Here is a 14,423-nt window from a genome sequence, read left to right as displayed (position 1 = left end):
GCTGCCTTCCCAAGACTATAGTAGGAGGGAGCAGAGAAGCACGTAGTGTGGCCCATCTTTGTTTCTGGCACGTCTTTCTGTCCAGACACCAGGCTACAGGGCAGACTTGATTCTTGCTCTTTAAAACCGCTTTAGCTATTCTAACTCTTTATATTTCCACTTAACTTTTTAAAAAGGTATATATATATACCCTTGGAAGTGCTAAAACTTTCTGTTTTCATTGGACAGTTTGCCTTCGTCATCTTCCAAATCAATACCTATGGATCTAACTCATTTAAATAACAGCAATAAACCAAAAAGCAAATTGACAATCTTGTGTTACGTGAATGCACTGAAAATGTACTTAACTGGTCCCTTGCCGTGTTTTCTAAATATTGTTATTACGTAATGCTGATGTCAACATTCTTAATATATATTTAGTTGCACAAATGTTCTCACACACCCGTTTTTTGTCACCTGGCTTTGCTTAGTAAAGACTAAAAGTCCAATTACATAGTCAAGTTTTCAGTCGTTTCCTTTATGGCTTCTGAGCCCTGTATTTTTGTGCTTTAGTAACATCTCAACTCTGAAATTACAGAATAAAACGTATTCCGTGCTTTTGTTCTTTCTGTTTTACTTTCACCGTTCCAGCTCACAGTTCACACAGCCCAGCCCCCTGCAGAATCTCCCTTGCTCAGGTTGGCCTGCGGCCCTGCAGTCTCGCGGGGAGGGCCTCTCCGCCGCGGCCTCCCGCTCTCCGCCCGCCCTCGTCTGCCGCCTGGGCCGCTCCGCGACGCCGCGTCGCTCTGTCCCGAGCGGGGAGTCCCCTCCGAAGCAGAGGCACCGGGCAAGCTCGGACGTAAGGGCGGTCGGCGCCGCTGCGGCCTGCCGGCGACTCGTCCCGGGGACACTCGAAGCGGTTGTCGGGCGCCCCTGGCGGCCGCTTTCAGAGCGTTCCTGTCCTTCCGCGGCCTTCATAAGGACTGCTACTCAGCCGGCGAACGCGGCGCAGAGCTCCAGAGACTGGCAGCACGGGGGGCGATAACAGCGGTGCTGCGGAGACCTGGGCCTGCTTGTTCCTGCTGAAGATTGGACCTGCAGCTCTGTGAGGCGGTCTCGTACCTCGATGGTGGGTTGCCGCTTGTTCTGGTCGACCAGCATCTCTCCTCGTCCTTCCATCCGCGGGACTTGGGACGCGCAGGAAGAGGGTCTTCCGCGCCGGAGTGCCTGTGGCTCGGCGGCCAGGCTCCTGGGTCACCGTTAGGGGCGTTCGTCTCCCCTCCGTGGTCCTCCCGCTCCAGGCTCTGGGTCTTGGACAGCCTGGCCGAAGCCGTGCTCGCAGGGCTCGTTGGCGAGCGCGCTTGGGCCCCGTCTCCGAACCTGGACGCGTCCTGCTCCCGCTAGAGTTGAACGTTTAGGCTTGCTTGGCGAGGACGGGCCGTGTATCTAGAAGCTGTGCGGCGATTCGAACGTTTCGTCCGCCTGGGGTACAGCTCGGGGCCAGGAGAGTGGCGGTGCACCGCGCGGTGCCCTGGGGCCACATTTTCTTGTTTTCCCGCCTCGTCTGAGTAGCCGTGTGTCTCCGTCGGCAGACGGCGCAGAGTTCCCGCCTGCCGTCCCTGAATTCCGTGCGTCCTCCCCCGGAGTGGGGCCTTGCCGGAGGCGCGGAACAAAGCGGCGCTGGACTGCGCGCCCAGCCAGCACCGCGATCACCGGGCTCGGATCTCCCTGCGCCACGTCCTCGCCGCCTGGGGGCCCAGGTGCGCACCAGAGCCGGGCGGCGGGGTAAGCCGCTCCGGGACGGACGCTGTCGTGTCACCATACTCTGCGATCGTTCGTGAGCGGGCTTGCGTCTTCGCGGGGACCGCATGTAGTTTCTGCTGTTCTTGCGGGCTCGGGGGTTGTGTGAACCGCACACGGGTCCCTCCCCGTGGGCGAGCAAGGAGGTCGCCCAACGCGCGGCTCTAGTCCTGCTCGGCCTCGGTGATCAGAGGCACCAAACAAGTGTTTGAGACCCAAAGAGTGGTCGTGGCCGTACGCTGAGGGAACCAGGGTACGGACCCTGGCTCGGTCTTTGGTTCTGGAAGAGCCTCTGAACACAAGTGGACGGGAGGACGCTTAGGGGAGAGAAATGCAACCTGCGGCGAACTCGTAGGAAATGAGTGCAGTGGTGGTGCTGTACCTTCGCCCTGCGATCAAAATTTGTCCAGGTAGCATTCATGCTGTTTGTTTGTAGCCGGCTGGTCACCGCCAACAGGTCGACCAGGTGGCCAGACAACTTTGGTGCTTTCAATTCTGCTATATTGTAGGCTGCTGTGGTTATGTTATACTGTAGGTTGTAGTAGATGAGGAATACTAAAATCTCCAATAATGAAAATTACTATTATGGTTATTACCATTGTGTGTAATTAGTGATAAAGTTTACCCACAAAATAGCTAGCTGCTCAGTTCAAGACGACCAAAGGAGTTTCAATATGTCTAAATATACGTTTAAAAGCAGAGGGAACTCCCTACAACCCACGAGGCCCTGCCCCATGCCCCGCAGCAACCATTCTGGAAATCCAGACCCCCAAATTCTGCAGCACTAGGCCTCACATTCTGGTCTTGGTCAGTGACTGTTTCCTCATTTATTCTTTCCAATTAGAAACAAATCGGCGGGAATATGTTCCTCTAAGCAATCCCTTGGGCGCCCCTGTTCCCGTCAGCCTGCCTCCAAATTCCCTACATCACAAGCTCTCAGCAGGACATGCCTTCCTCTTTTGCTACCACTCTTAAGTGTACCCCTTAAGGAAGTCCAGACACTCCTCCTTGAATTTAGAAGCAGAAATCACATTTCAAGAGAAAATTATACTTTTGAATCAATAGTTTAAAATCTAACCACACATTCCTTTGGAAGGAATGATGCGAAAGCTGAAACTCCAGTCCTTTGGCCACCTCATGCGAAGAGTTGACTCATTGGAAAAGACTCTGATGCTGGCAGGGATTGGGGGCAGGAGGAGAAGGGGACGACAGAGGATGAGAGGGCTAGATGGCATCACTGACTTGATGGATGTGAGTCTCAGTGAACTCCGGGAGTCGGTGATGGACAGGGAAGCATGGCGTGCTGCGATTCATGGGGTCACAAAGAGTCGGACACGACTGAGTGACTGAACTGAACTGATGAGATCAATGAATGTAATAATGTAACTCTAGATATGGAAAGAAGCAACAAGAGGGAATATTCTCCTGGGCCAAGAGGCTAGTAAGACAGGTATAGTCCTGAGACTTTTGCTACTTGCAATGTCTGGTCTAGTAACAGCACACAATGGCCTGTCAATGGCATCTTCATTAGACCTGAGACACGAGAGCCCTGAAATGCCCCCAAAGCATGGTCAAATATGTGGTTATGAAGGGACCCTGCTGACTGGAAGTTGGCACTTGCCAGCTGTCTCTACAAAGATTACATCGTGACCACTGCAAGCTACTGACCTTGAAAGGAGTTCAAGGTGGAGATTAGAAATAAGGCACTCTGCTCTGGGAAAAACCCAGAAGAACCGGCCTTCAGGGAGTCGGATGTTTTCAGGTAAAGGTTTTTATGAGCCCAGCTTCTCACCTCTTCTTGCACCCAGAGAAACACTAATGTCATGACCCAATGTCTGGCCCTGGTTCTCCTGGCTAGCTCCTCGGGAGCTTCCTGCTTCTCTCAATCTTTGGGCCATGTGTCTTTAACTTTCTTGTTAAGTTTGTTTCTTCTAGAAAACAACAAATCTCCAAGTGATAGTTTGACAAGAATATTCCCTGGCCAACACCCAGACGACGCTGAAACGTGCCGCCTTATCGTTCCATGGACTCTCATCTCCCTCCGTAAATGCATCCTGGCAGAGAGCAGGCAAAGGGAACCTAGAGCCCCACAACGCCCCTGCAGCCTGAAGAAGCCAGAGTGGTCATCACCCCTTTCCCCTGAGACCGGGTTCCCAAATGCCTGAGAAGGGAAATAGGTAGATAGTTAGACGTGAGCAGGGTCTCAAAAGGGGCCAAAGAATTGGCCCTAAAAATAAAGAGAGGGAGGAAGGTGGAGACCCAAGGACAGAAGAGCAGAGAAAACCAAGGGGGAACGAAATGCAGGAACGAGAACCACACCCTGATCGTCCTTCCCTCCCCCATGGTGTAACTACTAAAGGATTTCAGGTCCTTCTGAGCAGTACAACCTGTGTCCCCTCCTAGCCCATAGGGAGAAGGTCTTTGCTTTACTCTCCGCCCCCCTTCTCATCCAATCAGCAATGACCCGCAAGACCCGTATCCTGCTCCCTGTACCCTGGGTATAAAATTGGACTAAGGGCCCCTGTTCAAAGACGGTTCTCTCTTGAGCTGGCCTGCTGTTCTAATAGCATCTCCCACGCTAAGAAACTTTATTTCCCTCTCACTCTGTCTCATGTCAGGAAATTCTTTTCCAACCAGCGCCAGGATCATGACAATTTTCCTTACTGTTGTTACAAAATACTGATTAAATTTTCCTATCTAAAATAGGAATGTCTGATTTACTTACAGGCGTGACTATAACTGACACAGGAAACCCCACGAGGCTATCAGGGGATTTCTCAGAAGAAAACTACAGGCCAGGAGAGAGTAAAATGAAATATTCAGAGGGCAGAGCAATAAAAATTGCCAACCAGAAAAACTCTATTCACCAAACTTATCCTTCAAATATGAAGGGAAAATAAAGGTTTTCCTAAGGAAAAGCTGAGGGCGTTCATCACCACCAGATCTGCCTTGCAAAGAATGCTGAAGAAGTTCAAGCAGAATAAAAAAGATGCAAAGTAACACATGAACACACAGAAAAGTATATAACACACTAGGTCAGGTAAAAATGTATAGTCAGATTTAGTTAATTCCAATTACTTAGAAGAATGGTATTAACAACTTCAAGTACAAAGGCTCAAGGAAAGGATGACTAAAAGTAACTACAGCTAATACACCTTGTCACCAAACACACAGCATCAGAGAGAGAACCGGAACATCAGAACATTGCAGAGGAAGAGTTACATGGCGGAGCCACTTTATTGGCTAAAAACGCCAGGTTGCCATCAGCACAAGACAAACTGTTTTAGGTATAAATTTTTAATGTAAGCTCCATGGTAACCACAGTAAAAATCTAGAGTAGATGCAAGGAATATAGAAAAGGGAAACAATACCCCAATGAAAAGCCACCAATTTACAAAAGTAGGCAGAAACAAAGGGAAAGGGAATCAATGGAGACAAAAAGCAACCAGAAAGCAATCACTCACGTGGCAAGAGTCAGCTCTTATCATCAATACCCAGTGTAAATGCAAATAGAGTGGGTTCACCAATAAAAAGACACTGATGCTTAAAAAAAAAAGACCCAAGTATATGCTGTCTACAAGAAACTCACTTCAGCTTTAAGGATACACAAAGGCTCAAAGTGAGGGGATAGATAAAGGTATTTCACAGGAATGAAAACAGAAAGGAAGGCGGCATGCTGCTAAGTCGCTTCAGTCGTGTCCGACTCTGTGCAACCCCATAGACAGCAGCCTACCAGGCTCCTCCGTCCTTGGGATTCTCCAGGCAAGAACGCTGGAGTGGGTTGCCATTTCCTTCTCCAATGCATGAAAGTGAAAAGTCAAAGTGAAGTCGCTCAGTCGTGTCTGACTCTTAGCGACCCCATGGACTGCAGCCTACCAGACTCCTCCGTCCATGGGAGTTTCCAGGCAAGAGTACTGGAGTGGGTTGCCATTGCCTTCTCTGGAAGGGGGGCATAGTAATTCTTATATCAGACAAAATAGACTTTAAGAAAAATGATAACAAACATCAAAGGAGGCCATTGTATGACAAAGGGTTAATACATGAAAAAGTATACACACACACACACACACACACACACTTACATATGCAAATATATAAAACAACATTGGGTCACCTAAGTATTTTAAGCAAATAATAACTGACCTATAGGAAAAAATAGACAACATTACAACAATGAAGGGGGTTTCAACATCTCAGTCTTAGCAATGGATAGATCATCCAAACAGAAAATCAAGAATGACATGTTGGAATTAAACCAAACTTGAGACCAAATTAAATTAAGAGACATATATAGAACATTCCACCCAATGGAACCAGAATACACGTCTTCCCAGGTCTACACAAAACCTTCTCCTTGGACAGATAAGGTGATGGATGGGACATGAGCAAGTTTAGGCAGAGGTCGTTGTTGTTGCAGATGTTGCTGTTGTCACTCAGTTGCGTCTGACTCTCTGAGACTCTGTCCATGGGATTTCCCAGGCAAGAGTCCTGGAGTGGGTTGCCATTTCCTTCTCCAGGGGATCTTCCTGACCCAGGCATCAAACCCAAATCTCTTGCATTGGCAGGTGGATTTTTTTACCATCTGAGCCACCACAGAAGCCCCTAAGAAGTATATATTACATATATTACAAATAATTTTATTCTTTTAAAGACAGTGAAGTGCTGGCTTAAAAATTATGCACAACCTAAAAGTTTAGAGTTATGTTTTAAAAACAGGGAGACAGCACCTCAAGAAAACTGGAGGGGACTGCTCTGAGGTGAGGGGGGAGCCAGGTTATATAGAAGTTTTGCACAAAGGGCAAGTAGTCAGAACATCAAAGATTATTGTTAATTAAAAGAAAGCCAGATATCTCAAGTGAATGAATTTAGCACTTTTCTATGTGTGGGAAGATGCAAGAGGCTGGCCTCACTGAAATCGTTCCTTTGATATGCATCTCAGCTGTTTGGGGACAGGATCCTGTGGTTTTGTCCTGGAAGGAATAGCAGCCTTTATTTATTTATTTGGCTGTGCCAAGACTGGGCTGTGGCATGTGGGACATTTTAGTTGTGGCATGTGGGACCTAATTCCCTGACCAGGGACAGAACCCAGGCCCCCTGCATTGGGGGCACAGTCTCAGTCTTGAAGTAGGATCTTATCTGCCCATCTAGGAAATGAACCCAGCTGCCAGTCCACCAGTGGCTAGAGGCTACAAGCTAAGTTCCTTGATTCTTACTCCATTTGAAAGCAAAAAAGTTTCAAGGAGGCAAAAACTGCAGAACAGGTGCAAAGTTTCTTATATAGAGACACAGCGCAACACATAAGAGAGCACACAGAGAAATAATTTATTTATGTCAGAAGCATGACAGTAACACACACTGGGAGAGGAGTACGGGTGTCCTGAACGGGGAGTGCAGTAAGAAGCTGATTTAAAATACTCATATATGGAGAAGGAAATGGCAACCCACTCCAATGTTCTTGCCAGGAGAATCCCAGGGACGGGGGAGCCTGGTGGGCTTCCGTCTATGGGGTCGCACAGAGTCGGACATGACTGATGTGACTTGGCAGCAGCAGCAGCAGACACAAAACATCACAACAGAAGTAAAGAGAAGAGATGCAAACTGAAACATATTTGAGAGTAAAAATTATATAACTAGAGATAAAAAGTAAGGTATGGACAAGAATGCCACATACGTGTCTATTCTGGGCATCTGGGGGAATGGTAATGATATTTATAAAGGCTTTGGGGTAGATTACAATGTTATAAATTCAGTTTTGACATGTTAACTTGAAGGTGGAAGTGGGACTTCCATTTGTGTATATCATATACAACTCTCCTTAGATTTCTCTAGAAACCAGTGATAAAGCTACAGATACAGACATGACCATGTACTAGAAGGCAAAGATGGAAGACCATTATAGGCTCTGATTAAGTGACTCAACACGCATCCTGGGTCCAGTTTCTTTCTAAACTTTTCACTATTACTCTTTGTATATGGGCTCTATAAGTCTTCACTTTTGGCATAATATTAGATCAAATAAAGAAAAAAATAAGATCAGAAAAAAAAAAGAAAGAAAACACTCATATAGGAGTGTCCTTATATAGGGTCTTTGTTTAGATTTGGCCAATTACTTTGTTTCTTTTCTCACACCTGGCTGGTCCTTTGCCCCTAAGATGCTTGTGCAAATTTCTGCTAATATGGATTCCACCACACAAGCCTGTAGGTGTGTGTCCACACTTATGGGATGGGACTCCCTTCCCTTTCTGACCCTCAACAAGCCTTCCTGCACATGTGTGCACAGAGAAGTCCTCCTTGACCTAAGGAGTGGGCACTGTATCTCTACTTCAGCAGAGCTCAGTGTTTGCCACTAGCTTTGTCCTTGGAGTGTCTGGGTGAGAGCAAAGCTTCAACTTTACTCCCCTTGACAATCACCAGGTGTGCAGCCTGGGACCCATCTACATCCTACTGCATTTTCACATCTTGAGTTCCCTCAGGGCTCGCCATGGGGCATAGCTGCAGTCTGAAGGCTGCCAGAGGGCAGATAGTCTTTCCCTCCTGAGTCCCCTCAGGGCTTCACCAGCTCACCTTTGGCTGGTGGCTGCAATCACTGATGACTGTGAAGTCATTTGTTACTGACATGGCAGGAAATATTCCATTTCTCAATGGGAAAGCCAAAGTATAATAAGTTCTGATTCCTTAAAATATAAAACCTGTCGACTTAACCACCATGAAGGATTTTAGCCCTTTTCTAGATACCAGGAGATACAAAAACTGGCCTTATAAACTTGACTCCTGAAAATATCTAACTGAAGACTTGTTCCACCAGTTTTTCCCAGAGCACAGGGGGCTTCATTTCTGCTCTCCAGCCTGAACTCCTTTCAGGGGGTGTTGAAAATCAGCAGCTGCAGCAGCACATTATCTGATCCTTGTAGAGGTGGAAGGCAAGTGACCATTGCAAGTGCCAGTTTGCGGTTGACAAACCTAACATAGCGTGCTTTAATACATCTCTGCTTTACCTTTTCAGTATTTTCTCAACTGCGTCCACGTGATATCTATGTCAGCTACAAATTGGCACTTGTGACGAGCATTGGCCAGAGACTGACCTGCAACAGGGGATTTGCCAGCTGCCTCAGCAGAGATTGACCCTGTGCTGCTGAAGCTGTGGACCGTCAAACTCCGCTGAGGGTAACTCAGGGTGGAGAGCCAGGCACTCTGCTCCAGGGAAACTGCTGGAACAGATCTTTTAGTGCCGGGGTCCAGCCCCGGCTGATCCAGGGTATTCGAAGGGGAGACGGCGTACGCGACTATTTAAATATTCATCAAAGATATAAAGAGTAATAGGATGAGGATAGCTGAGTAGGAAAATTCAGTGGACAAAAGAGGCTGAGTAGCTTGGTTTACGCGGGAGACCAATAAAACTTCAAAACAAGAAGCTTGCACCACTTACGTAGGCCGCAGGCGTCCTTCCGTTCTCCTGAAAGAGAGGAGACACTGAGGCCTCCCCAGTCGGATCTTAGAAACTCAGGCATAATTAGTAAGCATGGCGGGTTCCTCGCTCCAGATGAAAACTCAACCAGAGTGAGAGAGAGAGTGACATGGGGAGACCAGTATTTTGAGAAACTGATCCCAATTCTTTATTTTCCAGAGTCTGTTTTTATACACTGAGATGTTATACAAAAGTCACGTGGGGACAGCAGTCCTGGCTTTTATTAAAGTCAGGTGCTTCACACAAATGTATACAGAGGTCTTAGGGGTGTTACATCATCTTCTGGCCAGGGGGGCCTACTGACAATTTACGACCCTCTCCTTGTGACAGTGGTCAGAACACTTTTTTCTCCAAGGGTGATTATTCTTAAAACAGACGCCACCCAAATAAAGTTACATTCCTATAGGGTGAGGGTGTAGTGGGTTTTAGTTAAGGAAAGAATTTACTTAGCCTAAGGTCTAACGCGATTAATATCAAAGGTTAATAGTTATTTCTTCTATATATTCATTAATGTGTGTAAGGGCAGGGGATATGGAGACTTAGCAACAAACATTGGCTCAACAAATGAAAAACCCTTCACCAATACAATTTCTAATCAGCCCATTATACTTATACTAATAGTTTTCTAACTTTTCTAAGGAACCTGTTTTTAGAAGGTTTAAAGCATCTCGTGCCTCTCACGGTTGGGAGGCTGTGAGCAATCACATGTGGCCAGACAAGCCTGTCAGGCAGGCTAGAGAACCTTCAGAGGAGTTTGTAGGTTAAAACACTCTTATCACGCCCAGGAATTATTATTAACTGGAGCTCTAAGTTAACTCCTTTTCCGAAAGAGGTGGTGGGGGACAGCCTCCCGTAAAGTCAGATGTGTAGGTGAGAGCACAAAGTAGTAAAGTAGGCAGGCTCTGGTTAATGGGGGTAGATGCTCGAGGATTTCCAGGGGGACTCCTGAGGCTCGATCCCACCTTTGCGATTGTCGAGCCTCCTTCCTCATGACCTTTGCCACGGGCGGAGTACCTCACTCTGGCCCCCAACATTTTAGATAGTCAGATATTTTCAGGAACTGATTTCTTGATCCCAACTCTTACATTTCTTCATATCTAGAAAATCACTAAATCCCTTCATGGTGACATCAGCTAGGGACCAGCAGAAAACCTTTTGTAAAATAAGTGCTTGATTGCATTGAACTCCCCATTCACCAAAATCCTATATACTAACCTCCCCCCCACTGCCTCTTTGGAGCAGTCTCTCAGAATTATCTCAGATACTGTCTCCTGGGCTCAGTCCTCGTTTTGCCCCAAATAAAATGTAGCTTGGCCACTGTCACATCGTGCGTATCTCCAGCTTTCTCAACGAGCTCTCTAATCTTTCCCATCCTGTTGCTTTCCTCTATTTCTTTGCATTGTTCAGTTAAGAAGATTTTCTTATCTCTCCTTTCTATTCTTTGGAACTCTGCATTCAGATGGGTATATCTCTACTTTTCTCTTTTGCCTTTCACTTCTCTTCTTTTCTCAGCTCTTTGTAAGGCCTCCTCTGACAGCCATTTCTTTATTTTGGGGATGGTTTTGGTCACTGCCTCCTGTAAAATTTTATGAACTTCCATCCATAGTTCTTCAGACACTCTATCAGACCTAAATACCTTGAATTTATTTGTCTCCTCCACTGTATACCCATAGGGATTTGACTACATCATACCCGAATGTCCTAATGGTTTTCCCTACTTTCTTCAATTTAAGTTTGCATTTTGCAATAATGAGCTCATTATCTGAGCCGTAGTTAACTCCTGCTCTTGTTTTTGCTGACTGTATAGAGCTTTTCCATCTTTGGATGCAAAGAATATAATCAATCTGATTTGGGTGTTGACCATCTGGTGATGTCCATGTGTAGTCATCTCTTGTGTTGTTGGAAAAGGGTGTTTGCTATGACCAGCGTGTTCTCTTGGCAAAACTCTGTTAGCCTTTGCCCTGCTTCATTTTGTATTCCAAGACCAAACCTGCTTGTTACTCCAGGTATCTCTTGACTTCCTACTTTTGCATTCCAGTCACTACAAACAAAGCTAGTGGGGGTGATGGAATTCCAACTGAGCTATTTCAAATCCTAAAAGATGATGCTGTGAAAGTGCTGCACTCAATATGCCCCCCAAATTTAGGAAACTCAGCAGTGACCACAAGACTAGAAAGAGTCAGTTTTCATTCCAATCCCAAAGAAGGGCAATGCCAAAGAATGTTCAAACTACTGCACAATGGCACTTATTTCACATGCTAGCAAAGTAATGCTCAAAATTCTCCAAGCCAAGCTCAACGGTATGTGAACCAAGAACTTCCAGATGTTCAAGCTGGATTTAGAAAAGGCAGAGAAACCAGAGGTCATATTTCCAACATCTGTTGGATCAAAGAAAAAGCAAGAGAGTTCCAGAAAGACATCTACTTCTGCTTCCTTGACTATGTTAAAGGCTTAGACTGTGTGGATCACAACAAACTGGAAAATTCTTCAAGAGATGGGAATACCAGATCACGTTACCTGCCTCATGAGAAACCTGTATGCAGGTCAAGAAGCAACAGTTAGAACATGAAATGGAACCAACCGACTGGTTCAAAATTGGGATAGGAGTATGTCAAGGTTGTATATTGTCACCCTGCTTATTTAACTCATATGCAGAATACATCATGCAAAATGCTGAGCTGGATGAATCACAAGCAGGAATCAAGATTGTCGGGAGAAATATCAATAACCTCAGATATGCAGATAACACCACCCTTATGGCAGAAAGCAAAGAGGAAAAAACGAGTCTCTTGATGAAGGTGAAAGAGGAGAGTGAAAAAAACTGGCTTAAAGCTCAACATAAAAAAAATGATGACCATGGCATCTTCACTTCATGGCAAATAGAATGGAAAACAGACACGGTAACAGGCTTTATTTTCTTGGTTTCCAAAATCACTGTAGTTTGTTGACTGCAGCCATGAAATTAAAAGATGCTTGCTCCTTAGAAGAAAAGCTAGGATGAACCTAGACAGCATATGAAAAAGCAGAGAGACTTTGCTTCCAAAGGTCCATATAGTCAAATCTGTGGTTTTTCCAGTAGTCGTGTATGGATGTGAGAGTTGGACAATAAAAAAGACAGCACAAAAGAATTGATGCCTTCGAACTGTTGGGCTGGAGGAGACTCTTGAGAGTCTCCTGGACAGCAAGGACATGAAACCAGTCAATCTGACAGGAAATCAACCCGGAATATTCACTGGAAGGACTGATGCTAAAGCTGAACCTCCAATGCTTTGGCCACCTGATGCAAAGAGCTGACTCATTAGAAAAGACCCTGATGCTGGGAAAGACTGAGGGCAGGAGGAGAAGGGGATGACGGAGGATGAGACAGTTGGATGGCATCATCAACTCAATGGACATAAGTTTGAGCAAACTTTGAAAGATGTTGAAGGACAGAGAGTGTGTACTTCATTCCATAGGGTCACAAAAGAGTCAGACACTACTGAGCGACTGAACAACAACCCCTATGATGAAAAGAACTTTTTTTTTTTTTTTTCGTGTTAATTCTAGAAGGCCTTGTTCTTCTCTGGCATTAGTGGTTGGGGCATAGAGTTGAATTATTTTGATGCTGAATGGTTTGCCTTTGAAATGAACCGAAATCATTCTGTCATTTTTGAGATTGTACCCAAGTACTCCATTTCAGACTCTTTTCTTGACTTTGAGGACTACTCCATTTCTTCTAAGGGATTCTTGCCCATGGTAAAAAATATAATGGTCATCTGAATTAATTCATCACAATCACAAATAACTGAAACAGAAGATGGAAGTGGAAAATCTATGGACTTTTCGCCATTTGAGAATAGGAGTCCAGAGTCAATGCCAAGGAGTCAATAGCCATCTGACGCAGTGGGATACAGCCGGCATACCTTGGAGCTTGTCAGGTAGGGAATCAAACTGTGCGTTTCCCTCATGTAGCAAATCTGTTGTAGCCCCGCATTCTGAGAAACAAACTCATTCAGAAGGACATTTCAGAGAGTCAGTTCAGTTCAGTCGCTCAGTTGTGTCCAACTCTTTGCGAGCCCGTGAACTGCAGCATGCCAGGCCTCCCTGTCCATAACCAACTCCCAAATCTACCCAAACCCATGTCCATTGAGTTGGTGATGCCATCCAACCATCACATCCTCTGTTGTCCCCTTTTCCTCCTGCCCTCAATCTTTCCCAGCATCAGGGTGTTTTCAAGTGACTCACCTCTTCGCATCATGTAGCCAAAGTATTGGAGTCTCAGCATCAACATCAGTCCTTCCAATGAGCACCCAGGACCGATCTCCTTTAGGATGGACTGGTTAGATCTCCTTGCAGTCCAAGGGACTCTCAAGGGTTTTTTTTCCAACACCACAGTTCAAAAGCATCAATTCTTCAGCACTCAGCTTTCTTTATAGTCCAACTCTCACCTCCATACATGAATACTGGAAAAACCATAGCCTTGACTAGATGGATCTTTGTTGACAAAGTAATGTCTCTGCTTTTTAATAATGCTGTCTAGGTTGGTCATAACTTTCCTTCCAAGGAGTAAGCATCTTTTAATTTCACGGCTGCAACCACCATCTGTAGTGATTTTGGAGCCCATAAAAATAGTCAACCACTATTTTCACTGTTTCCCCATCTGTTTCCCATGAAGTGATGGGACCGGATGCCATGATCTTAGTTTTCTGAATGTTGAGCTTTAAGACAACTTTTTCACTCTCCTCTTTCACTTACATCAAGAGGCTCTTTAGTTCTTCTTCACTTTCTGCCATAAGGGTGGTGTCATCTGCATATCCAAGGTTATTGATATTTCTCCCAGCAATCTTGATTCCAGCTTGTGTTTCTTCCAGTCCAGCGTTTCTCATGATGTACTCTGCATATAAGTTAAATAAGCAGTGTGAAAATATACAGCCTTGAAGTACTCCTTCTCCTATTTGGAACCAGTCTGTTGTTCCATGTCCAGTTCTAACTGTTGCTTCCTGACCTGTACACAGGTTTCTCAAGGGCAGGTCAGGTGGTCTGGTATTCCCATCTGCTTCAGAATTTCCCACAGTTTATTGTGATCCACACAGTCAAAGGCTTCGGCATGCAGATAGTGGAGTGCAGTTTATTACACTGGCAGGCCCAAGGCACAGTCTCCTCTTAGCCAAGGACCCTGACTGACTTTTTTGAAAACCTT

The sequence above is a fragment of the Bos taurus genome, unplaced genomic scaffold (genome assembly GCF_002263795.3).
Source record: "Bos taurus isolate L1 Dominette 01449 registration number 42190680 breed Hereford unplaced genomic scaffold, ARS-UCD2.0 Leftover_ScbfJmS_1097, whole genome shotgun sequence".
Lineage (NCBI taxonomy): Eukaryota > Metazoa > Chordata > Mammalia > Artiodactyla > Bovidae > Bos > Bos taurus.
Note: the sequence above shows the minus strand (reverse complement) of the source record.